We start from the raw sequence: 15,020 nt of genomic DNA on the forward strand, positions 1-15,020 counted from the left end.
CATTTGGTAGTGTATGTATGTCGATGCTACTCTCACTTCACCCCAGCTACGCCCTCCCACCCCACATACTCAAGTCCATTCTCTATGTCTACCTCTTTATTCCTGCCCAGGAACTAGGTTCATCAGTACCTTTTTTTTTAGATTGCTTATATATGCATTACCATATGGTATTTGTTTTTCTCTTTCTGACTTACTTCACTCTGTATGACAGACTCTAAGTCCATCCACCTCACTACAAATAACTCAATTTCATTTCTTTTTATGGCCGAGTAATATTCCATTGTATATATGTGCCACATCTTCTTTATCCATTCATCTGTCGATGGACATTTAAGTACGTTCCATGTCCTAGCTATTGTAAATAGTGCTGCAGTGAACATTGTGGTACATGGCTCTTTTTGAAGTATGGTTTTCTCAGGGTATATGCCCAGTAGTGGGATTGCTGGGTCTTCTATTTTTAGTTTTTTAAGGAACCTACATACTGTTTTCCATAGTGATTGTATCAAACTACATTCCAACCAACAGTGTAGAAGAGTTCCCTTTTCATCACACCCTTTTCAGCATTTATTATTTCTAGATTTTTTGATGATGACCATTCTGCCTGGCGTAAGGTGATCTCTCACTATAGTTTTGATTTGCATTTCTCTAATAATTAGTGATGTTGAGCATCTTTTCATGTGAATCTTGGACATCTGTATGTCTTGTTTGGTGAAATGTCTATTTAGGTCTTCTGCCCATTTTTTTTTTTTTGCGGTACACGGGCCTCTCACTGTTGTGGCCTCTCCCGTTGTGGAACATAGGCTCCGGACGCGCAGGCTCAGTGGCCATGGCTCACGGGTCCAGCCGCTCCGCAGCATGTGGGATCTTCCCTGACTGGGTCACGAAGCCGTGTCTCCTGCATCAGCAGGCAGACTCTTAACCACTGCGCCACTAGGAAAGCCCTCTTCTTCCCATTTTTTAACTGGATTGTCTGCTTTCTTGATATTGAGCTCTATGAGCTGTTTGTATATTTTGGAGATTAATTCATTCTCTGTTATTTCATTTGCAAATATTTTCCTCTAATTCTGAGGGTTCTCTTTTTTATGATTTCCTTTGCTGTGCAAAAGCTTATAAGTTTAATTAAATCCCATTTGTTTATTTTTGTTTTTATTTCTGTTACTCTAGGAGGTGGGTCAAAAAAGATCTTGCTGTGGTTTATGTCAGAGGGTGTTTTTCCTATGTTTTCCTCTAAGAGTTTTACATTTTCTGGTCTTACATTTAAGTCTTTAACCTATTTGGAGTTTATTTTTGTGTATGGTGTTAAGAAGTGTTCTAATTTCATTCTTTACATGTAGCTGTCCAGTTTTCCCAGCACCACATATTGAAGAGACTGTCTTTTCTCCATTGTATGTTCTTGCCTCCTTTGTCATAAATTAGGTGCCCATATGCGTTTGGGTTTATCTCTGGGCATTCTATCCTGTACCATTGATCTATATTTCTGTTTTTGTGCCAGTACCATACTGTCTTGATTACTGTGGCTTTGTGGTATAGTTTGAAGTCAGCGAGCCTGATTCCTTCAACTCTGTTTTTCTTTCCCGAGATTGTTTTGGCTATTCAGGGTCTTTTGTGTTTCCATACGAATTGTAAGAATTTTGTTCTAATTCTGTGAAGAATTCCATTGATAGTTTGATAGAGATTGCATTGAGTCTGTAGATTGCTTTCGGTAGTATAGTTATTTTCACAATATTGATTCTTCCAATTCTTCCATATTTGATTTCTTTCATCAATGTTTTATAGTTTTCTGAGTACAAGTATTTCACCTCCTTAGGCAGGTTTATTCCTAGGTATTTTATTCTTTTTGTTGAAATGGTAAATGGGTGTGTCTCTTTAATTTCTCTGTCTGAATTTTTGCTGTTGGTGTATAGGAATGCCAGAGATTTCTGTGCATTAATTTCCTATCCTGTAACCTTATGAAATTCATTGATTAGTTCTAGTAATGTTCTGGTGGCATCTTTAGGATTTTCTATTTATAATATCTTGTCATTGGCAAATAGTGACAATTTTACTTCTTTTTTCCAATTTGTATTACTTTTATTTCTTTTTATCCTTTCATTGCTGTGGCTAGAACTCCAAAACTATGTTAAATAAGTGTGGAGAGCGTGGGCATGCTTGTTTTCTTCCTTAATCTAGTGGAAATGCTTTCAGTTTTTCACCATAAAGTATGATGCTTGCTGTGAGCTTGTCATATATGGCCTTAATTATGTTGAGGTAGGCTCCCTCTATGCCCATTTTCTGGAGATTTTTCTCATAAGTGGGTGTTGAATTTTGTCAAAAGCTTCTTCTGCATCTATTGAGATGAGCATATGGTTTTTACTCCTTAATTTGTTAGTGTGCTGTATTACATTGATTGATTTGCATATATTGAAGAATCCTTGCATCCCTGGGATAAACCCCATTTGATCATGGTGTATGATACATTTAATGTGCTGTTGGATTCTGTTTGCTAGTATTTTGTTCAGGATATTTACATCTATGTTCATCAGTGATATTGGTCTACAATTTTCTTTATTTGTAATATCTTTTTCTGGTTTTGGTATCAGGGTGATGGTGGCTTTGTAGAATTAATTTGGGAGTGCTTTTCTCTGTGCAAATTTTTGGAAGAGGTTGAGAAGGATCAGTGTTAGTTCTTCTCTAAAGGTTTAAAGAATTCTCTTGTGAAGCCATCTGGTCCTGGACTTTTGTTTGTTGGAAGATTTTTGATTAAGGTTGCAATTTCATTACTTATGATAGGTCTGTTTATATTTTCTAATTCTTCCTGGTTCAGTCTTAAAAAATTGGGCCTTTCCAAGAATTTGTCTATTTCTTTGTGGGTGTCCATTTTATTGGCATATAGTTGTTTGTAGTAGTCTCTAATAATCCTTTGTTTTTCTGTAGTCTCTGTTGTTATTTCTCCTTTTTCATTTCTAATTTTATTGATTTGCATCCTCTCCCTTTTTACTTGATGAGTCTGGCTAAGGGTTTATCAATATTTTTTACCTTCTCAAAGAACCAGCTTTTAATTTTATTGATCTTTGCTATTGTTTTCTTCATTTATATTTCATTTATTTCTGCTCTGATCATTATGATTTCTTTCTTTCTACTGACTTTGGGTTTTCTTTGTTCTTCTTTCTCTAGTTGTTGTAAGTGTAGGGTTAGATTGTTTATTTGAATTTTTTCTTGTTTCTTGGGGTGAGATTGAATTGCTATAAACTTCCCTCTTAGAACTGCTTTTGTTGTATCCCATAGGTTTTCAATCATTGTGTTTTCATTGTCATTTTTTTCTACGTATTTTTTATTTCTTCTTTGATTTCTTCAGTGATCTCTGGTTATTTAGTAGAACACTGTTTAGACTCCATGTATTTGTGTTTTTTACAGTTTTTTTTTCCTGTAATTGATTTACCATCTAATAGTGTTGTGGTCAGAAAAGATACTTGATATGATTTCAATTTTCTTAAATTTTCCAGGGCTTGATTTGTGACCCAAGATATAATCTATCCTGGAGAACGTTCTATGTGCACTTGAGAAGAAAGTATATTCTGCCACTTTTAGGTGGAATGTTCTATAAATATCAATTAGATCTCTCTGATCTATTGTATCATTTAAAGCTTGTGTATCCTTATTTATTTTCTGTTTGGATCATCTGTCCATTGGTTAAATTGGGGTGTTAAAGTTCCCTACTATTATTGTGCTACTGCTGATTTCTCCTTTCATGGTTGTTAACATTTGCCTTATTTATTGGAGTGCTCCTATGTTGGGTGCGTAACCATTTATAATTGTTATATCTTCTTGGATTGGTCCCTTGATCATTATGTAGTGTCCCTCCTTATCTCTTGTAATAGCCTTTATTTTAAAGTCTATTTTAACGGATATGAGTATTGCTACTCCAGCTCTTTTGATTTCCATTTTCATGGAATACCTTTTTCCATCCCTTCACTTTCAGTGTGTATGTGTCTCTAGGTCTGAAGTGGGTCTCCTGTAGATGGCATATATATAGGTCTTGTTTTTGTATCCAATCAACTAGTCTGTGTCTTTTGGTTGGGGCATTTAATACATTTTCATTCAAGGTTATTATCATGTATGTTCTTATTACAATTTCCTTAATTGTTTTGGGTTTGTTTTTGTGGGTCTTTTTCTTCTCTTGTGTTTCCCACTTAGAGAAGTTTCTTTAGTATTTGTTGTAGAGCTGGTTTGGTGGTGCTGAATTCTCTTAGCTTTTTTCTGAAAAGCTTTTGACTTCTCCAATGAATCTGAATGAGATCCTTGCTGGGTAGAGTAATCTTGGTTGTAGGTTTTTTTCTTTCATCACTTTAAGTATATCTTGCCACTCCCTTCTGGTCTGCAGTGTTTCCACTGAAAAGTCAGCTGATAACCTTATGGGGATTACTTTGTATGTTATTTTTTGTTTTTCCCTTGCTGTTTTTAATATTTTTTCTTTGAATTTAATTTTTGTTAGTTTGGTTAATATGTGTCTTGGTGTGCTTTTCCTAGGGTTTATCCTGTATGGGACTCTGTGCTTCCTGGACTTGGGTGACTATTTCCTTTTCCATGTTAGGGAAATTTTTCACTATAATCTCTTCAAATATTTTCTCAGACCCTTTCTATTTCTCATCTTCTTCTGGAACCCTTATAATCTGAATGTTGGTGTGTTTAGTTTGGTCCCAGAGGTCTCTGATATTGTCTTCAACTCTTTTCATTCTTTTTTCTTTATTCTGCTCCTTGGCAGTTATTTCAACCATTTTGTCTTCCAGCTCATTTATTCGTTCTTCTGCCTCTCTTATTCTGTTATTGATTCCTTCTAGTTTATTTTTCATTTCAGTTATTGTGTTGTTCATCTCAGTTTGTTTGTTCTTTAGTTCTTCTAGATCTTTGTTAATCATTTCTTGTATTTTCTCAATCTGTGCTTCCATTCTATTTCTGAGATCCTGGGTCATCTTTACTATCATTACTCTGAATTCTTTTTCAGGTAGATTGCCTGTTTCCTCTTCATTTATTTGTTCTTGTAGTTTTTTACCTTGCTCCTTCATCTGTGACATTTTTTGACCTTCTCATTTTTTTTTCTTTTAATGAGTGAGATTGTGTTCCTGTTTTATTGGTTGTTTGACCTGAGGTTTCCAACACTGGAGTTTGTAGGCTATTGGATAGAGCTGGGTCTTGGTCCTGAGATGAGGAATGCTGTGAGACCTCAATCTGATGAATATTCCCTGGGTTCTGAGGTTCTCTGTTATTCCAGCAGCTCAGACTTGGAGTTCCCACCACAGAAGCTTCCCCCTGACTGCAGGCTTGTGAATCAAGATCCCACAAGCTGCATGGGGTGGCAAAAAAAAAAAAAAAAAAAAAAAAAAGTAAAGTAAAAAACAAAAGTAGACTAGGCAAAAAGCGAATATGTTAGAAAGAATGTAAAAATAAAAAATATAGATGAATCAACTAGTGGAAGGTACATCAGTATCACAATAGTAAAAAAGAGGAGGAGGGAAAGAAAAAAAAAAGAGGGGAGGTGGGAAGGCCTTGGCTGTGGAGAGTGGTGTCTAAGCAAGGGTGAGGTTTGGGTGGTGGGTGGGGCCAATGCTCACGACCCCACAGAGTTAGAAAAGGCCCTGCATCTATGGGGGATGGGGCTTAGGCTCAAGGAACAGAGGGGTCCAAGGTTTGCTCCCCAACCCAGTCTCAGAGGGCAGGGGACCTCACCTGGGAGCTCAGCAGGCTTCCTGGGCTTGAGTTGTCCTCGCAAACACCATCCTCTCCTCTCCTACTCCTCCAGTCTGGCATCTGGGAGGGCCCCTCCCACCTGCCTCTCCTGTTTTCCCCCTGGCCTCCTTCCTATGCCCCCAAGGACCCACATGACCTGGAGGGAGATTTGGAGAGCAGGGGATCAGCCTGGGAGTTCAACAGGCTCCTAGTCCCCAAGTGGATGAGGCAAATGCCCTCTGCGCCTCCTGCAGGGCCCCTCCCACCCACCACTCCTGATCTCCCCTGCCTCTCTTTTATGCTCTCAGGACACACGCAGCCTGGATGGGGCTTTGGATGGTGGGGAAGTGGCTTGGGAGCTCAGCAGGCTACCCTGCCTGGGTGGCCAGGCTATTGTCCTCTGCTCCTCTCCCGCTTTTCCTGGAGAGTCCCTCTCACCTGCCTCTGCTGATCTCCCTGGCTTCAGGGGCACTGATCTTGTCTGGCCTCCACTTCTCCTCGAACCTTTGTCCCCCTACTTCCTAATGGTTCACTTTGGAGTTCCTCCCAACTCCTTGGGGGTCAGAGTCCCCCACCAGCAGCCGGCAGACTCCCTAGTTGTCTGGAGTTTTCAAGAAAGATAATTCTGTGCTTTGGAGTGAGCATTGAGTGGATATTGAAGATGAATTGTACTACTAAAATAATATGGTAAAGGTATCCACTCTCATCAGTTCTTTTCAACATAATACTGAAACTCCTACCCAGACAGGGAAGAAAAATAAAGAAAAGGAATTCAAATCAGAGAAGAAGTAATTAAATTGTCTCTGCAGGTGACATGATCCTATGTATAGAAAATCCTGAAGCCTCCATCAGAAAGAACTGTTAGAAGAAATTCCACAAAATTGCAGGATACAAAATCAACATATAAAAATCAGTTGTCTTTTTATAACTGACAATAAACTGTCTGTAAGAAATTAAGAAAACAATCATATTTATAATAGTGTCAAAAATAATAAAATTCTGAGAATAAATTTAGCTAAGTAGCTGAAAGATCTATATATTGAAATCTATAAAACACTGTTGAAAAACAGAAGACACAAATAAATAGAAAGATATCCTGTGTTCATGGATTGAAAGGATAAATTGTTAAAATATCCATAATATCCAAAGTAATCTACAGATTCAATGCAATTCCTATGAAAATTTAAATCACATTTTCCACAGAAATGGAAAAAAATAATCCTAAAATTAGTATGGAACTATGAAAGATGCTGAATAGCCAAAGAAATCTTGAGAAAGAACAAGAAAGCTAGAGACATAACACTTCTTAATTTTGAAGCTATATTATCAGGCTATTACAAGATTTTATAAGCCTATATTATCAAAGTAGTATTGAACTGGCATAAAAAAAGACACAGAGACCAATGGAACAGAATAGAGAACCCAGAAATAAACTCACACACACACAGGCCATTAATCTTGGACAAGGGCACTAAAAATACACAATGGGGAAAGGAAAGTCTGTTGAATAAATGGTGTTGAGAAAACTGGATAGTCATATACAAAAAATGTGAAATTGGACTCTGATCTTATACCACGCACAAAAATTACTGGAAATGAATTGAAGCTTAAATGTAATATCTGTAATAATAAAAATTCTCAAAGAAAACATAAAGGAAAATCTTCATGACATTGTTCTTGGCAATGATTTCTTGGTTATACACCAAAAACACAGGTAATAAAATAAAAAATAAACAAGTGGAACTATATCAAAATAAAAATCTATGCACAACAAGGAGAAAATCAGCAAAATAGAAATACAAACTATGGAATGGGAGAAAGTATTTGCAAGTCATATATCTGTCAAAGAGTTACTATCCAAAATATCTAAGGAACTTATACAACTCAATGACAAAATCATCATCACATCATCATCATCATCCAATTAAAACTGGGCAAAAGATGTGAATAGATATTTTTCCAGAGATGATATGTAAATGACCAAAGGTATCTAAAAAGATGCTCAAAATCAGTAATTATTAGAGAAATGTAAATCAAAACATAATGAGATAACACCTCATACCTATTAGAATGGCCATTGTAAAAATGTGAAATGATTTTCTGTACACCTAAAACTGACACAACATTGTAAATCAACTATAGCCCACCCCCCAAAAATATTCACTGTCAGAAAAAAAAATAGTCTGCCCATCTCCTCAGAAAACAAACAATAATAAAAATAATCTTAATGATAACTCCTACTGAGTGATCACTTTTCCTGACATAAGGATTTTTCATTAAAACATTCAAAGTTAAAATAAAATGAAATAAATATTCATTTAAAAATGTGAAAAGTTAAGTTTTGGTGAGAATATGGAGAAAAGGGAACCCTTGTGCACTGTTGGTGGGAATGTAAATTGGTACAACAACTATGGAAAACAGTATGAAGTTTTCTCAAAAAATTCAAAATAGAGCTACCATTTGACCCAGCAATTCCATTTCTGCATATATATCCAAAGGAAATGAAATTAGTGTCTTGAAGAGATATTGTTTCTAAATTTTAGTTACAGTTTTGTGAATTTATTGGTTTTATGTGATAAATTATTGAAGTCAGAATTGCTCACATATGGTATGCATATTGTATTAGTTTCCTATTGGTACAAACACTACAAACTTCAGTAACTTGCAGCCCAAATTTATTATCTTATTCTTTAGGAGAGCAGAAGTGAAAGGAGTCTCACTGCACAAAAGTCAAGGTGTCAACAGGGTGCATTACTTTCTGAAGGCTCTTAGGGTGAATCTTTTTGATTGCCTTTTCCAGCTTTGAGAGAATGTCCACAAATCTTGGCTCGTGAGTGTCTTCCATTTCAAAACCAGTAATGACAAGTCACAATGCCATCTCTCTGGTTCTGCATCCCTCGTCCCTTTTCAGAACCTATGTGATTAAATTGAGTCAGCTTGAATTATCTCTCTATTTTCAGGTCAGGTGATTAGCAAAATTAATTCCACCTGCAACCTTAATTCCCTCTTGTTCCATAACAACATATTCATAGGTTCCAGAGGTTATGACATAAATATCTTTGAGAGACCAATTATACTGCCTACCACACACATATAAAATAATTTTAATGGGTATTTTCAAATTGGTCCCAAGAAATTTTGCATTTATAAAATAATAGGCATTTTGACACTGATCTACATTGGTTCTTTTCCCTTTCTCTCTCTCTCTTTAGTTACAGATTTATTGAGATATAATTCACATACCATGAAATTCACCTTTTTAAAGTGTTCAATTCAGTTATTTTATTTTACTTGTTATAGTATACTCACAATGTTGTACAACAACCACTTCTTTTGGGTTCCATAACCTTTTTATCACCCCTAAAACTCTATATTCATTAGCAGTCACTCTCCATTCTTCCCTCTTCCAAGCCCCTGGCACCCACTAAAATACTTTCTACCTCTATGGATTTTTCTATTCTGACCATATCATATAAATAGAATCATACTATATGTGACCATTTGTCTCAAGTGTGTTTCAATAAACAATATTTTCAAGTGTTCTTCATGTTGTAGTATCAGTACTGCATTTCTTTTTATGGCTAAATATTATTCTACTGTATGGATACTCCTCATTTTGTTTATCCAGTCATCCACTGATAGATATTTAACTTATTTCCACATTTTAGTTATGATAATGCTACCATGAACATTCCTGTACAGATCCTGACCTTTTAATCTTTGTAAACTTAACAGGTTAAAAAAATTCTATTATTGATTTACTTTTAATGTATTTGAACTCTGATATTTTATATGTTTCATATAAGTATACTTTTTTATAATATGTATTCTGACTATATGAATTATAAACATTCTATTTATCCATTTTAACAGTATTTCTATTGGCATTTACTCTTTTCTATTTCTCTTCTTGTTTCAAGCCTGGGAGGCAGCCTCTGAGATACTCCTGATGGAGTGCTCCTAAGAAATAAGGGAGGAGCCAGGATATATAGGGTTTTTTGCAACAAAGATCAGCTAGTCAACATCAAGAGATTACTGTTAATTAAAGAAAACCAGACATCTGAAGTTAATGAGTTTAGTGCTTTCCTATGTATGGGAAGATGTAAAAGTCTGGGCTCACTAAAATTATGCCTTTGATATGCACCGTAGATATCTAGGGCCAGTATCCTGTGCTTTTCCATCCTGAGTTCCCTCAGGGTATACATTGCAGGGTGGCTGTAGTGGCTGCTGGTTTGGCAGCAGGTAGCCCATAGGTCTCCATCTTCAGTTTTCTCAGGACACAACCTCTGGGGTAGTAGTAACTGATGGCTTCATAACCACAGTATCATTTGTTTGTTGATGAGGCAAGCAACATATTTCATTCACATTAGTAACAACTTTGGCATCATAATTAGAAATTACATTTTGGCAAATATATCTGATCTCCGTCATTACACAAATTTTAAAGTGTTGGCTTCTGCAGCTTCTTGTAGGTATTTTGTAGGAATAATGAATATGAATTGTTAGGTCAAATCACTTAGTATTTAATTCTGAATGATCTTTTTTTTCCATTTATTCATGTGATGCATTTAATAATCTATTTACAACGCCATATTAATTTTCGTCATTTAACAGTGTAGTGAAATAATTCTGTAAGAGACAAAAAAAGCAATAACATAAAAGTTCAAATCTAGAATTAAAATTAATTTTGTCTACAATGTAATGTTTCTGTCAGATATTTTATTAAAATATCCCTACTATAAATATTCACAATTTTGTGTGGTTTAAAAAATGAGAACTTGAAATTTCATTAAAATTGAGTTATCTATTTTTTAAACTAGTTAAAAGTTACCAAGTATTCAGAAATAATAACAAAATAGACTAGCATGATAATAATCTGTCTTAAAAATCTTCTATTATGGGCACTTTCTTTAAAAGAAATCTAAAATATTTCTCTCAAGCCAAAAGATTAACATTCTCTGAGCAAAAAAAAAAAAAAAAAAAAAAAAAAAGATAAATGCTTTTTTAAAATTTTTTATTTTAGTTTATTTTTGTTTGTGGTACGCGGGTCTCTCACTGTTGTGGCCTCTCCCATTGTGGAGCACAGGCTCCAGACGTGCAGGCTCAGCGGCCATGGCTCACAGGCCTAGCCGCTCCGCGGCATGTGGGATCTTCCTGGACTGGGTCACGAACCCGTGTCCCCTGCATCGGCAGGCGGACTCTCAACCACTGCACCACCAGGGAAGCCCAAGAAATGCTTTTAAAAATTAACTAATTTTTAATAATCATTAAAATGTATAATAAATAATCCATGAAGGTCAATTTTTAGAGAATAGGAAATAAAACTCAGTGCATTTAAATAGAAGAGAACTAATCTGAACAATTATTAATTGAATACACTAATTAAAGCAAAATTAAGATGACTGGATTTAAACCAAAATCTAAGTATTTTTATTATGACAAAAAATTGAGAGAAAGAGAAATATTAAAAAGCATAACTAAAAGGAAATAATATACCCAGGTAACATAAAATAGAATTTGGATATTAATAGCAGAAAAAAATAAACATACAAGGAAAAAATTCAAGAAACAGAATATGGAAAACTACATGTTGACAAAGGACAAAGCTCATAGGGTCATTAATATTTAACCTAAGAGCACATTCTTATTTTATGGCCAATCATTAAATATTTCTCAAAAAATACATTTATGAACTTTTTTGAAGACATAGATAGTCAAATAGAAACAATAAAATAGTCCAAGTTTTTAATAGATTTAACAAGGTTATTGACACAGCATAAAAGATCTGACATTTGTATTAATACTTTTGATAATATTGATCGATTAATAACTTTGAACAACAGAGAATAAACCCTATTTTCATGTAGCTATGGAACATCTGCAAAATATGTATTTGCTTCATTCCACAAATTAAAATAAAATGAATTCCCAAATGAAGAATTTTATACTAAAATATATAATCTATACTATATAGTGACACAGAGCCAAAAGTAATTACATAATTTTAAACAACCACACAAAGAAAATTTCAATACCAAGTGCAAAACATTCTCCTAAATAACTTTTTAGTAAAATAACAAATTAAAAACAAAGAAAATCAAATAATTATTAGCTATGATGATCAAGTACACTTGTATGATATAAACAAGTACACTGCATTTCTGTATAAAAAATTTTGTAAAATAAAGTTCCATTTAAAAGAAAATCTCTGTTGCTAATAATGACAGATTAAGTACCTATGATCTACTACTTTAAAATCAAAACTGTAATATCTGAACCTAGTACAAAAGTAGCTAACTACAGGCACCAGAGAATGAACAGAAGCAGAGAGATCTGTATGGAGAGTACATGACTCAGGGAGAGGAGCTGGACAAGTTCTTGGGCAATCAGATACTTTAGGCATACAGTACAGTCAGAGTGGGTGCTGATGGAATACAGACCCACATTTCTTTCCTGGGTAACTGGGAAAATGAATTTAGAAAAATGTGACCACTGAGGTGGTTACATCTCAGAAAATAAGTAAGGAAAGAGGGAGACCCAATTTCTGCCTATCCACGTCTGACTGTCCTCAGAAACACACATGCACAAAAAGACTCAATAATATCTCAGTTAAAGACAGAAAATATGAGCTGAGCCTTTAGATGCCACCCAAGAAAGTTGAATTTGTAACTCATATCCAACCAAAATAATCAACTACTAAAATAATAATCTCCTCAGAGGAAAAATAGCATAATCTCAGGATAAAATCCCAAAGTGTCTGACATTTAAAAGACAGTGGAGGGGACCTTGAAGATGGCGGAAGAGTAAGACGTGGAGATCGCCTTCCTCCCCATGGATACACCAGAAATACATCCACACGTGGAACAACTCCTACAGAACTCCTACTGAAGGCTGGCAGAAGACCTCAGACCTCCCAAAAGGCAAGAAACTCCCCACGTACCTGGGTAGGGCAAAAGAAAAAAAAGAAAAAACAGAGACAAAAGAATAAGGATGGCACCTGCACCAGTGGGAGGGAGCTGTGAAGGAGGAAAAGTTTCTACACACTAGGAAGCCCCTCCGCGGGCGGAGACTGCGGGAGGCGGCGGGGGGAGTTTCGGGACCGCGGAGTAGTGCACAGCGACGGGTGCGGAGGGCAAAGTGGGGAGATTCCTGCACAGACGATCGGTGCCGACCAGCACTCACCAACCCGAGAGGCTTGTCTGCTCACCCGCCGGGGCAGGCGGGGCTGCGAGCTGAGGCTTGGGTTTTGGTTTTGGACGGAGCTCAGGGAGAGGACTGGGGTTGGCGGCTTGAACATAGCCTGAAGGGGTTAGTGCACCACGACTAGCCGGGAGGGAGTTCGGGGAAAAGCCTGCACCGGCCGAAGAGGCAAGAGACTTTTTCTTCCCTCTTTGTTTCCTGGTGCGCGAGGAGAGGGGTTTAAGAGTGCTGCTTAAAGGATCTCCAGAGACGGGCGTGAGCCGTGGCTAAAAGCGCGAACCCCAAAGACGGGCGCGAGCCGCGGCTAAAAGCACAGACCCCAGAGACGGGCGGCTAAAAGCACAGACCCCAGAGACGCTAAGGCTGCTGCTGCCGCCACCAAGGGGCCTGTGTGCGAGCACAGGTCACTCTCCACACCCCTCTTCCGCGGAGCCTGTGCATCCCGCCACTACCAGGTTCCCGGGATCCAGGGACAACTTCCCTGGGACAACGCACGGCGGGCCTCAGGCTGGTGCAACGTCACGCTGGCCTCTGCCGCAACGTCACGCCGCCTCTGCCGCCGCAGGCCCGCCCCGCACGCAGTGTCCCTCCTTTCCCCATCCCCCAACCCCTGGCCTGAGTGAGCCGGAGCCCCCAATCAGCGGCGCCTTTAACCCCGTCCTGTCTGAGCGAAAAAACAGACGCCCTCCAGCGACCTACACGGAGAGGCAGGGCCAAATCCAAAGCTGAGCTCCTGTGAGCTGTGAGAACAAAGAAGAGAAAGGGAAATCTCTCCCAGAAGCCACAGAAGCAGCGGATTAAAGCTCCACAATCAACTTGATGTACCCTGCATCTGTGGAATACCTGAATAGACAAGGAATGATCCCAAATTGAAGAGGGGGAATTTAGGAGCGAGATATATGATTTTTTCCCCCCCTTTTCCTCTTTTTGTGAATGTGTACGTGTATGCTTCTGTGTGAGATCTTGTCTGTATACTCTTGCTTCCACCATTTGTCCTAGGGCTCTATCTGTCCATGATTTTTTAAAAAAAATTCTTTCTCTTAATAATTTAGTTTAATTGTAATAACTTTATTATACTTTACCTTCGTTCTTTCTTTCTTTCCTTCCTTCCTTCCCTCCTTTAGACAACGAATCACCCCAAATTGAGGAGGTGGTCTCTGAGAGCAAGATTTATGATTTTTCCCCCTTTACCTCTTTTTGTGAAGGTGTATGTGTATGCTTCTGTGTAAGATTTTCTCTGTATAGCTTTGCTTCCAACATTTGTCCTAAGGTTCTATACGTCCCCCCTTTTTTTTTTTCCTAAATATTTTTAATTCAATAACTATATTATCCTTTATTTTATTTTTACTGTATCTCCTTTCTTTCTGTCTTTTTTCCTTCTTTCCCTCCTTCCTTCCTTCCTCCCTCCCTCCCTCCCTCCTTACTTTCCTTCTTTGCTTCTTTCTTCCTTCCTTCCTTTCCTCCTTTCCTTCTTTCTTTACTCATACTTCTACTAATTCTCTCTACTTCTTCACCATTTTATTCTGAGTTGTGTGGATGAAAGGCTCTTGGTGCTCCAGCCAGGAGTCAGGGCTCTGCCTCTGAGGTAGGAGAGCCAACTTCAGGACACTGGTCAACAAGAGACCTCCCAGCTCCACATAATATTAAACGGTGGAAATCTCCCAGAGACCTCCATCTTAACACCAGCACCCAGCTTCACTCAACGACCAGCAAGCCACAGTGCTGTACAACCTATGCCAAACAACTAGCAAAACAGGAACACAACCCCACCCATTAGCAGAGAGGCTGACTAAAATCATAATAAGGCCACAGACACCCCAAAACACACCACCAGATGTGAACCTGCTCACTAGAGAGACAAGACCCAGCCTCATCCAGCACAACACAGGCACTAGTCCCCTCCACCAGGAAGCCTACACAACCCGCTGAAACAACCTTACCCACAGGGGACAGACATCAAAAACAACGGGAACTACGAAAGTGCAGCCTGCAAAAAGGAGACCCCAAACACAGTAAGATAAGCAAAATGAGAAGACAGAAAAACATACAGCAGATGAAGGAGCAAGATAAAAACCCACCAGACCTAACAAATGAAGAGGAAATAGGCAATCTACCTG

This window comes from Phocoena phocoena, chromosome 14 (assembly GCF_963924675.1).
Source record: "Phocoena phocoena chromosome 14, mPhoPho1.1, whole genome shotgun sequence".
Classification (NCBI taxonomy): domain Eukaryota; kingdom Metazoa; phylum Chordata; class Mammalia; order Artiodactyla; family Phocoenidae; genus Phocoena; species Phocoena phocoena.